Genomic DNA, 13,448 nt, shown 5'->3' with positions numbered 1-13,448 from the left:
CTTCTTCTTCTTCTTCTTCTTCTTCTTCTTCTTCTTCTTCTTCTTTTGTCCAATTAGGGAGCTACTGGTTACCACAAAGGTATGTGTGCCAGTACTCCACTCATCGGTTGCTTCTCTCATTTGGAAGCTTGCATGGTGTCTTTCAGTACCATAAAAGCTAGTACTCAGGGCAGGGGTATTGAAGTCAGTAATGGCTCTGGAGTCTTTGGGTCCTATGTCTGAAATTCATGGTATCTTCAGCTATAAGAAACTTAGCTCTTACTTCTGGGGGGGGTGAGGAATAACCAAAGACAACAGCAATAGACTATGTTTTGGGGGTATCTTAGACACTCAAAGAAGGCTCCAAAAGAAGGCTATTCATGTCTAGTTTTGGGGTTTTGTTAGGTGGTCTTTGGATTTGGGCAAAAGCATCAACCATCATGATAAAACTATTTTTATATTTATACAATGACTTACACATATTATGGATTTTTTTAGTAAATAATACAATGATTCCTTCTGGCTTACTCAGACATCCATATTATTATTGTATCTTCCTTCATCCCTCATTCTCCTGTATTGCCCTCAGAACAGGAGAGATGGTCTTCCCAAGGAAAGAGAATATCACTGATTGTCCAGTGTCAAACAGTCATCCCTAAAATATGTATATACATAATATTATATGGATTTAATAGGCTATATTTAGAAGTCTTTTTATATTTAGAAATATATATGTATGAATGTATATACATATATTTATTGAATGCAATAACAATTATTGAAAAAAGAGTCATGCATTTGAAGGAGAATAGGGAACAGTTTATGGGAGGGCTTGGAGGGAGGAAAGGGAAGAAAAAAACAATAAAATTATGATCTCAAAAGTAAACAAGCAAAAATATCTTTGAAAGGAAGCAAAAGATAATGTAAAACAAACCAACAAAGAATGTGTTTCATTTTCTTTTTGCTGAGTTAAATTTTTATGTTTTCTACAATGAACATAGATTTTTTTTTTTTTTTTTTTAGAAATATAATATTTGTAAAAGTACTGAAAGAGCTGTAAGTGCTATTTAGGACAGACCCTTTCTTTCTTACTTATGCTGTAATCATTCAACTATTCAAGGAAAATTTTGGTTATGAATTTCATTAACTAAAAATTTTATGGGTGAAGAAACTCAAAGAAAAATACGAGAGGGTGTCTGTGATATTTAGTGCCATTTATATATATCAGTTAGCAGATGGCAGTATGTCTTTATTTTTTCAATGTAAAACTTGCAATAGAGAATTTCCTTTATTTTTAAGAGTATAATATAATAAGATCATTTTCTTCTCTTTCCTTACTTTAAACCTTATTATATAACCCTTCTTTCTTCCTATCAAATTTATTATTTCTTTTCTTGATTAATTATTGTTACCTTTATATATTTATGTATACACACATACATACACATGCACACACACACACACACACACACACACACACACACATACACACACACAGTCCATAATATAACCTTCTCAGTCTTTATAGTGTTACTTGTAAACATATTTTCAGGCCAATCATTTCATATTGGATATGCAATTGGTACACACATATGCGCACGCGTGCACGAGCACACACACACACACACACACACACACATTCCATGCTCAGTCTGGATACATATAATGTCACTTGTATGTATCTTTTTGTTAAGTCTGAAAATTGCTGAAGGAAGATCTCAGACACAAGTAGTATGCAAAAGCAAGGAGCATTTACTCTGCAGAAATTTTCTAGCATACAGGAGCTATCATTCCTTAGAATGGTGAGCACGCAGGCTCAATTTAAAGGCAATTAGGGGGATTTCCAGAAGGAGTGAGGTAACCTTACATTTGATTGGTTAGTAGTGACTCAGGAGATGCGGGAGGGAATTTAGTATTGGCTAAATATTTAGGACCTTTCCAGAGTTGCTAAGGACTTTTTCTCAGGTTTGCTCAATCATTATTTATCTCAAGCCCATGTATTAACCTTTAAGCTCATTGGCTGCCTGAGAGCTGAAGTGTTTCTGGAAATTGTTTTTCGATGTTTGGAGAAACAGGAACTCAGGCCTGGTTAAGCAAGGTTGAAAATGAAACCTGTCATGGAGTCAGATTAGCCAGATTGGGGCCTTCCTTCTGGGTTTCTCTCAGGGGATTTGGAGTTATTATACCTCTCATTTTCAGGGTTAATCATTTCATATTGAATATGCAATTTGTGTGTTCTTCCCTAGGCAAGACTACTTCTCTTGCTCTTAGCATTTCTTAGTTACTTGTAGTTCTTCATGTAGAGCTGAGGCTCCATAGGTTTTCCCCTGTCTACTAAACAATGCCTATTATTTTTGTCATTGTTCAGCTCATGTTTATGCAGTCATCTTAGTGAGAATCTATGGGTATATTTTGAAATAATTAGAAGACACAGTTTCACACCAAACACTTGCTCTTCTGGTTCTAACAGTCTTTCTACCCCATCTTACTCAATGTTTCCTAAGCCTTAGGTGGGAGAGAGCTTTTAGATTTAGAACTGAGACTGAGCTCCACAAATCTGCTTTTTAAATGTTTTTTTGTTGTTGTTGTTGTTTTGTTTTTGTTTTTTGAGACAGGGTTTCTCTCTGTATGGATGTCCTTGAAAACACTTGAACATCTGCCTGCCTCTGCCTCTCAAGTACTGGGATTAAAGGAGTGACCACCACCACCTTGCTACCAATCTGCATTTTGATTGGTTGTGGTTTTATTGTATGATTTCTATCAGTTGTAAAGAGTTACTTCCTTGATGAAGGGTAAGAACTACACTTATCTGTGGGTATAAGGACAAATTTATAGAATGTGCTTAGGGATTATCCTGGTTTAGTCCAGTCATTGCTGTATGCTGTCCTCCAAGATCCATGTCAACAACAGCCCTACAAAGTAGACAGGGGAAAACCTATGGAGCCTCAGACCTGCAGAAGAACTACAAGTAACTTAGAAATGCTAAGAGCAAGAGAAGTAGACTTGCCCAGGGAAGAACACACAAATTTTTTTGTGTGTTGTGCTCATATTGCATATCCAATATGAAATGATTAGTCCCGAAAAAGAGAGGTCTAATAACTCCAAAGACCCTGAGAGAAACCCAGAAGGAAGGCCCCAAACTGTTTGGCTAATCTGACTCCACGACAGGTTTCATTTTCAACCTTGCTTAACTAGGCCTGAGTTCCTGTTTCTCTGAACATCGAAAAACAATTTCCAGAAACACTTCAGCTCTCAGGCAGCCAATGAGCTTAAAGGTTATTTTGGCTAGGTTTCCAGTACCAGGCATAAGTTTCCCTGTATCCGTTTAGAGAGCTGTTGGTTACTGACAAGGCATGCAGGGCACTATTGCACCTGAGTTTAGAGAAATTCTTGTTAAGAGTCCACTTACGGTTTTGGATATGGTTCAGTGATGGAGTGCTTGCTTGTGCATAGACCTGGGTTTGACTCCAAGTACTGCTAGAAAATAGTTAATTTGTAAAAATAATAAAGTGAAAGCTTGTCAAAGAAGGGCAATGTGTTCCAATGTCATCCAGCTATCAGTTAAGCTCATTCAGGCTTTATTCAGAGATAAGATTAACATAAGATATTCTACAAAAAGAGTGAATAATACAGCTGAATACCAGTAATCATAATGATAAAGCAATGATAGGCAGAAAAGACTAAAAAGAAAATGAGGAAGAGAAAGAAAAGATAAAGAACAGGGTGGTCAGATACATTAGAATAAAAACTGAATGAAACTTCTTTCCTATGAACGAGATTTCCCAAATCTATTTTCTAACAACACTTTGTTATACAAATTTATTATTATTTTAACACATGCATACTTTTACTCGGACACACACACACACACACCTCCACAGACATATATATCCTTGTTTACACATGTCTGTTCAATTTGTACTGAGCAATAATTAACATTCTTTGTCAGCCCAAGTTGCTTCCTTTCTTTCCTTCGATGGCTTGACTGTATTGAACTTCTCATGGTTTGAAATGTGGTAACAAAAATAATTTCACTGGGGAGCCCCTTCTTTCCCAGAGTTCCTTCCTTCCTTGTAAAGTTGAACAGATGGCCATCTTAGACGACTTCTTTCTCCTTTCAGTGAACCTGGACTGCAGGATCTCTCACTGATCTCATGGCTTTGTGGCAGGCCAGGCCTCTTGTACATGTATCTTTTATCTACTCACTGGCTCCATGAAATCTTAGTTCTTTCTTATGGGGTACAGAAGTCTGTGCTACTCTGTGCTTTTTTTCATAAGCAGTTTGTTTAGGGGTTGTTGCTCATTCTGTGTTTGAGCAGGAAAAAGAATAAAAATCTCCAACTTTGACCACTTACTAGGTTCAATCTTGGTCTAGTTTTTTTCCAAAGAGGCTTTAGTAAATAAATATTTACAGAGTATACATGTGAATATGTGTAAATATGTAAACAAACATTTACTTCATTTTTTGTTTATTTTTTATGTAGTGAAAAAATTTCTTCTTTAAGATCAAGTAAAAGTTAACTAGGGTTTATATTTTACCCTGTGAGATGTTTGAATTAGGTGAAACAATTCAGGTAATAGCTGACTACAATAGTTCACTGACATGACAAATGAAAACAAACAACTTATGCCACTCTGCAAGAAATATGGCAGTGTGGTTTAATGTGAAGTATGCAGATAAATAACTCACAAATAACCTTATCAATATGAGGAACCAACATGTGTCCTGATGAGTTGCAGTATACAGCCACAATAAAATAAAACATTTCCTATCCTCTTGAATCTTTTCATTTAATAAGGTCATTGAGAGCCATAGCAGGTGTTCTTAAAAATACAAGTAGTTAGCTCCATATTGCATCCACATTTCATTTTTTTTGTACGAATCTAATCCATGTGTTCCTGTACTTTCCAATCTCAAATTAATGTTGAGTAATTATAGGTCAATGACCATATCTGTACTACAAGAAACCTCACAAGTGGCCGAATCCTAGGCTAATTTCCCAGCACTGAAAATTCTGCAAGTCATGACCAAATATTGTTGACTACATCCATTCTTTCTGGTTTAATATTTTTGAGTCCCTGGGTACTGTGTTAACAACTTCCCATGGTGTCTTTAAGAAAACCAGCATTGGCGATTACACTTGTTTTGCATGTTCCCAGTCACACATCTGGCAACCACAAGAAGGCAAATTTTAGGGAGTGTTCCTTCTTTATTTAATTCCTTCTGCAGGTATCATTTCTACACTTTAGCCATCTGGTCTTCTGCAGAGTAGAATTTTAATACCAAGTATTTATTCAGGCATACATGCTAAATAAAAATCTCCTCTAAATAACAGTATTAAAATGTCCAACAAGACAAATACATTTTATATTTATTTGTTTTTACATGTTGAGAGAGATGTGATTTGAAAGCCCTATGTGTACTTACTAGACCTTGTTGGAAAGGGTATATAAGAAATAGTGCTAACATTGGGCTTTCTTCCTGTAGCATAATCTCAACGAAAAAAATTCTCTATTTCGTAGGACTATCAAAACTCAGATTCAATATATGGCTATTCTGTAGGCCCCTTTGTTGAAAATATTTAGTGGTTAGTAACAACAGATATAAAAAAAAGGCTTCTTTAATACTTTCATATCATAAGGTTCTAGAGTATGGTTTTGTAACAGGCCCCTAGACCTTAGCACAACAGACTGCATGATGGAAGCATCTTTCAGGCTGTAAAACTCAGCACATAAATAACACTGCTATCTAACACATCACAGTTCATAGTTCTGGGAAAGTCTAAATGTACTAATCTTGCTCTTAGGCTTCTATAATTCTGCTTCTGGCTTACTGTTTCTTGTTAAGTAATGTGTGTTACCCCATAACATGGTTTTTGTTCTTAAAAGCTCACCCCATAGAAGGCTCTGGGCTACCCCGTGTAGTTGCTGGCTGGCTAGTAAAAACTTTTTATTGGCTTAAACCCATGTCCAGCAATCTTCTCCAGGAAGATCCAACCACAATTTTCCCCACTTGGTGAGATAGGTCTTTAGTATAAATCCCATGCTAGTCTCAAACTCATAACACTCATGCTCTAGCCTTCAAAGATAGTTCTTTTTTTCTTTGAAAGACTTTATTTTTGGCTTATAATCTGAGAGGGTTAAAATCTGTAATGGCAGGGCAGAGTTAATAGGTGGTATGTAGCTCACCTCTACTCCTTAAATAGTTGAGAACCATAAATGGGAAGTAGAGAACTAAGTCAAAACAACATGAGTCTTAATGTTTCAAACCCCGCCCCTTGTAAAATACATCATTCATCAAGACCACACCTCCTACTTCTTCCCAAACAGTTATTAGTTAGGGACTTAGTATTCAAATGTCTAAGACTATGGAGGAACATCTTACTCAAACTGACACAATTTCTATGTCCTTTTTAAAATTTAAAGATTTAGTTTGAAATACATCTATTTCAAAACATAATAAGAAGCATATCAAAGGTTTAATCATTTTATCTTCATTTTGTGAAAAAGGGATTTCTTTACATTTGGAAACATTTGGGCTGAAATATTGAGTTCATCCCACTGTTCTTTCTTCTACACAATTGTACAAGATATTAGCTCCAGAAAAAAGATAGAGGAAATAGTGTGAACATGTTATTACAAAAGTCAATATGGCAAATATGAACATGAAATTGGAGGTACCTTGAACTACCTCAGTCTTTGTTTCTCTGTTCACAATCAGTCCAACAGCTAATATAAAATCTGGCGAGATAGGATATGGAAAGTCCTTTTGTCGATCCTCTTTCAGTACACTTTAAAATGATTCACTCAATTCAGTAATTCTCTATGAGAATCTTAAAGATGTTATTTTTATTTATATGTCTGTGTGTTTGTATATGGGTGTGCACATGTGTGCATGTTTGTCTGTGGAGGCCAGAAGGTGTCAGAGTCCCTGCTTTGTGCTGATTCATGATAAATGTAGCAGAGGTAGTTCTACCTTAATTGCAGCCTCTAACCTCATCAGCGAGCACTCTGAATGAGTAGGTTTTCCTCAAAAGTTGAAGGTAGAATGGCAGAAAGGAGTAGAGGTGAGGACTGTCAATGGGAAGTGCACTAGAGATCCCAGAAGGATGCGTAAGCAGGGACTACCTGCAGAAGGGACAGAAGCTCCAAAAGGAGACCAACAAAGCAAAACACTCTGGGCCCAGGAGGGCCTACAGAGACTGATGCACCAACCACGGACCATGCATAGAGAGGACCTAGAACCCCTGCTCAGATGTAGCCTGTAGGGAACTCAGTCTTCATGTGGGTCCCAGAGTAAAAGGAGCAGAGGCTGTCTCTGACATGAACTCAGTTGCCTGATCTTTAATCACTTCTCCCTGGGGATGAGGCCTTGCCAGGCCACAGAGGAAGAGGATCCAGGCAGTCCTGGTGAGACTTGCTAAGCTAGGATCAGATGGCAGGGGAAGAGGACTCTGCCTTTCAGTGAACTAGGGGAAGGAGATGGGAGGCAGAGGTAGGGAAGGTGGGACTGGGAGGAGATGTGAGCAGGCACTACAATAGGGATATAAAATGAATAAATTGTAAAAAATAAAAATTTAAAAAATCAAAAATAATAAAAATAAAATATATTCATCAAAGTACATTTTAAAAATTTTTTACTTTCTGTCTCTCAAAATCCCAGAGAGGAACTCTCCCATCTAACTGCCTGGGGGAAGCCCTTTACTTGATCCACAGAAAGCTCCTCCATCTCTGAGTCCATAACAACACCATCTGAAGTCTGTGCTTTCTCACTCTGCAGGTGCTTATGCATCCTTCTGGATCCCACCATTTGCCTACAAATTTCATGAGATCCTTGTTTTAATTGCTGAGTGGTATTCCATTGTGTAAAAGTACCACAATTTCTGTATCCATTCCTCAACTGAGGGACATCTGGGTTGTTTCCAGCTTCTGGCTATTACAAATAAAGCTGCTACAAACATGGTTGAGCAAATGTCCTTATTGTGTACTTGAGCCTCTTTTGGATATATGCCTAGGAGTGGTATGGCTGGATCTTCTGGAAGCGTCATTCCTAGTTTTCTGAGAATGAGCCAGATAGATTTCTAGAGTGGTTGTACAAGTTTACATTCCCACCAACAGTGGAGGAGGGTTCCCCTTTCTCCACATCCTCTCCAGCATATGTTGTCACTTGAGTTTTTGATCTTAGCCATTCTAATTGGTGTAATATGGAATTTCAGAGAGATTATTTTGGTATTGAAAAAAAGAATGAAAGTTGTTCTCTGTATTCAGGCCTCCATGAACCCCTCCCTGGGCAAGTGCACACACATAAAAAAATTATATGGTGTTTAAATATTTCTAGAACAAGAAAGCATGGTTTCTTTCTTAAAATGCCAAGGATATATATATCTTTCTCAAAACACCCGCTTTGGCACTATAAACCCTTCCTAGAGCCCTTTTCTCTGACTCACTGATATGGAGCTGCTACTTTTATCCACTCTTGATTTCTGTCAACGGCAGCCTAGGAAAGGGCAGGGGAAAACAGTGGAGAGCTTGGTGTTCATGTCTAGTGTAGCAATGACTAGAAACACTACTTTTCAAATGAACTCCTTTTTGAGCTTTCAGGACCGAGTCATTCAAAGGGACCACTGAGATGCCTATACAACTTGCCAAGATTCACTCTGTCTATTCCCAGGAGCTCCCTGAGTTCCGCCTTTTTGAGCAGTAGCTCTGAAGACACACCTTGGACTTTCGTATGAGATCATATTGGTAAATAACCGAACAACACAGAATAAAGTGTCTAGTTTTCACATGCAGGAAATGAGTAACCGAAGGTAGAGTAGATAATAATGATTTCACAATTGTGACAGCATATCGAAATTCATGATTATTTTAGGCCCTGATCAAAAGTGTCAAATAGTATGTAAATCGTTAGAGAGCGCTCCGTATTTTATCCCATTTTCCCCCTCTCTTTGCAACCAAGTTCACTGTTATTTTCAGCACCATCCTTTTTTTACTATTATACATTGTGAGGAAATGAAAGGATATATTTGGATTAGCATTTATATAAGATTGTCCTTTTTATGAATCACTTTATAAAATTTTATATTAGTTTTATTTTTCTTGGCCATGCTTGTTAGCTTGTATTCTGCTATTTGCATTTTTCAACTAGTCTTACTGAAATACAAAAAGTTGCAAAATATCTGACCTGAAAATTAACAGAAAAGCTGAGATTAATTTTGTGTGTATTTTGGGATTGCTGTGCTGAGCATACCGTCTTGTCCAAGTCAACCAGACCAAATCTTTCATCACTGTGGGGGAAAAGGCTGATTTCATATCTGACAAGTTCAGAAGCTAATTTTTATATAATCAGTCATCAAGAATAAGATTAACAACAAACACAGACCACGTTTCAAAAACATCAAGTCAAGTATAGTCTGGATGAGGACTCAGACTATTATAATACTTTTCCTTGAGCTTCAGGCTTATGTTTTGATGGTCTAATATATTTTGTATCTGCTAGATTTCCTAAAATCAACCCTGTTCAAGACTATCATTCAGCTGAATGGTGGTAATCACAGATGCCTTTAATCTCACCACTCAGGAGGCAGAGGCAGGTATATCTCTGTGATTTCAAGGCCAGCCTTATTTACAGAGCTAGTTAGAGGGCAGCCAAAGCTACACAGAAAAACTCTTGTCTCAAAACCAAAAAGTAAACATTAAAAAAAAGACTGTCTCACAAAGTGAACAAACTGTAATCAATAAAAAACATATTAATTTAAAAAAACTGTCTTGAAAACAAAAATTGAACAAAAAAGAAAAACAAACAATCCAACCCCCCAAAAAACATTACACTCTATTTGTAAACTTCATGTATTTTCTACATTCCCTAAATACAAGAGCTGTTGTTGAAATATTCTATCTTATACTAGATGTCCACCATCAGATACTTATTTCCCTTTTTTCTTATGTATTTTATTTTATTTATTTATTATTATTTTTATTACAATTTATTCACTTTCTATCCCTCTGTAGCTCCCTCCCTTGTCTCCTCCTAGTCCCACCTACCCTGCATTTTCTTCTCCTATGCCTTTTTCCTACTCCCTGATAGAGAAGGATCTTCTCCCCTTCTATCTGACCCTAGCCTATCAGGTCTCCTCAGGGCTGGCTGCATCATCTTCCATTGTAAAAGATGTTTGGTGATCAGGAACAGGTAATCCTCTCTCAACAATTATACTTACCATTTTCTTAACTTTTCTTGCACTGATTTAGTTTACTTTGTGTCTGTACTATTCAAACATTCTTTTAAGCAAACATGACTTCAGATTTCAGAATTCACTCTCCACATTGCTGCATAAACTTATTTTAAAATCATGTTGTTACTCCTTTACTTAAGCACTTCAGAGATCATCATAAATAGGCATAGATGTGCTATTTAACTTGTTTTAAATGACATACTTGACACTTACCATTTGAAAAATACCCTAGCCAACAGATACATATACAAACCCACCAAACTATTCTAACTTTCCAATGTACCATATTATGTGATTTTTTTGTTTCCTGGAACCCTGTACTCCTCTCATTTTGTCTATGTATTTATATATTTAAAGCTCAACATCAGATATACTTCCTTTGTGAGGTCTGACCTTTCAGTAAGAATTGACTTTTATCTTTTCTCAGGATGCTTCCTATCTATAAGTCTATGTTAGCATTGGTAACACACACACACACACACACACACACACACACACACACACACACAAATGCCATCCCTCTTTTTGTACTAGATACCAAGTTCAGCAAAGATGAAAACTACGTATTAACTTCTGCATTTTTAATATAGATATTGGCTTTAGTTTTTATCCTCCATAATGTTATCAGAAGAAATAGAAATAGTATCTGGTAAAGAAAAAAATCCCCAAACTGTAATGGAAATTCTAGAAATCAATCTTACCTCAAGAGATAAATAGGTTTATAAATAAAATATGTAAAGAACTTGGGAACTTCTTCCTACTGCTTTGTAGGTAAACACTTGGTTACATAAATTTTTGAACCTTTTTATATTCATGTATAAAATAATGACTATTTTGTAGGAATGTTATATGAAAAGGGCAGATGTTAAATAATGCACATAAAATGTGCACACAGAATAAGATGCCCAGAGGGTCATGTAATTTGATTTTTCTTTGGGGGAAATGAATATAACTTAGGCACCCTCATCTTTCTCTTGAACCAATCAGCTTCAAAGAGATCAGTGATGCTCATCATTGCCTTTGGTACTTCCAAAAGCATTTCTATACTAAATATTCTCTTTTTAAGGGTGTGGTCAGCAACCTGTACCTCCAAAGTGAATGAAAAAGAATGGATTTACCACAGTAATTCTCATGAGCTTTACTTGTTCAATATAAAATTATTTTAAAGTGAAAGAGCTTCCAAAATTTGTTTGTATAGAATCCAGGCTTGGTATCTCAGATTACTGGAATTTGTGGCTAGCTTGGGCTACATGGTAAATTCCAGGCCTGCCTGGATCACATTCTAACTCTATCTGGAAAGAAATTACAAAGAGAAAAAGCATTTACTTACAGATTGTCATTTCTCTATCAATAAATATTGAAACATATTATGTATTTAAATGTAGAAGTGCATTGCTTTGCTACACTTCCTATCAGCATTCAAGTAACGTACTAGATCTGCTATCTCTCTGGGTTTAAGTTCATTATTCTTATTTCTAATAAAGAACATAAAGAACAAATAGTTTTTTTCAAGTAAAATGCCAACTGGAGAAATGGAATTAAAAGTCAAATTTCTTTTCTTTTAGAGTAACCACTAACTTGAAGTGAATAGACTTGAGGTGAATATAAGAAATTCTTTGATGAAGGTGCTCTGGTCATGCTACCACAGGCTTTTCAGTCACCAGAACATAATCAATTAGTTCTTTGTCTGATGATAGTCTAATTTGTTTTTCTTTCAGAATCTCTTTTTTTCTTATGAAAGAGAAAACATGTAACACATTTACATCTCTCAAGATTAAAAAAATACTTTTAGAAGACTGAATATCATTTTTTATTTAATTATTTTTATTTTTATTAATTACAGTTTATTCATTTTGTATCCCCCCTTTACCTCCTTCCCTCCTCCCTTCTGAATCCCACCCTCCCTCTTTCCCATCTGAGTCCCTCTCCGAGTCCACTGATAAGGGAGGTTCTCTTCCCCTTCCCTCTTTAATCACTTCCGCTTGAGGGGGGAGCAGCCTTACCAGGCCACAGAAGAAGACAATGCAGCCTCTCTTGATAAGACTGAATATCTTAAAGAAAGAGAGCACAACATACTACTTTCTGTAGATATATATCCATTTGTTTACTGATTTTCACCCTTAGGGAAAGTGGCTGTCACATTTTGTTGATATGGCATGTACATCATCTCTGGCTTCCTACTATGGTGATTCTGAAGCTCATGTGGCAAAGGACCAGTGGAGGCATCTATCCAATAGATGGCGAGTATCCAAGCCTGCCAGTGAACCCTCAGTGAACTTGGGGGAAGACCATCTCCTAATGGGTCTTCAATAATTGCAAGTTGGCTAACACCCTGATTGCAGATTTTGCCTTGGATTCAAGATCAGAACACTAGCTACATTTGGATTCTGAGTCCCAGCATTTGTGATATAAAAATTTTTGTTTTAGGCTGAGTATTGGGTTATTCGTTATGACTAATAGGTAATTAATACAAAAGTGTTATAAATATTCCTTTACAGAGACTTGACTTTTGTTTGTGTATATTGGTTTGAAATCTATCACCTTGCTGTGAAATACCTAAATTCTTATTATTCTTCTGTAAATTATCTTAAGTTTTTTTAAATAGGTTATAATATACAAAAATGTTAATACTTCCCAATGCTCATGTATTCTAGTTTTTTCTTCTTTTTGTAGGCCATCTTTTAAACTAATGAATAAGTGCTTGATGTTTCTTTTTTATCTATGACTTAGAATAAAATATTGCCAACATTTCACGTATAAGGGGGAGTTTCCTGGAAGATTTCAGGGCTTGTTTTTCTTTCCAAATGTAAGTTTATTACTACTATTACAAGAGAAAGAGATGTAGGGAGGGGAGAGAGAGAGAATATGTACGTATGGCTTGAGTGTGACAGTTAGAGTACAGTGCTCATGGGCCAGCTCTCACACCTCACTGTCACTTTTGCAGACTGAAGTCAGGCTGTCAGATGTGTGCAGCAAGTGACTTTTCCACAGCACAGGAAGTGTATTTTAATAGGTTAAGGAATTAGATTTTATCTTCTGTACTCTATGAAAGTAATTTTGGTTGATGACACATCTCTATAAATCTTATAACAATAATTTTATTTCATGTACTATTAAGTTTGAACATGTGAAATATATGTCTTTTTATTATTTTAAACCTCAGTATAGTAATCCATAGGCTATCCTAAATCATTTGCACAGGTTTTTTAAAAATATATTTCTCTGGTAAAAAAAGAT

This window comes from Psammomys obesus, unplaced genomic scaffold, assembly GCF_907164565.1.
Source record: "Psammomys obesus unplaced genomic scaffold, mPsaObe1.curated_primary_1811, whole genome shotgun sequence".
In the NCBI taxonomy this organism is placed as follows: domain Eukaryota; kingdom Metazoa; phylum Chordata; class Mammalia; order Rodentia; family Muridae; genus Psammomys; species Psammomys obesus.
This window is presented reverse-complemented; position numbering follows the sequence as displayed.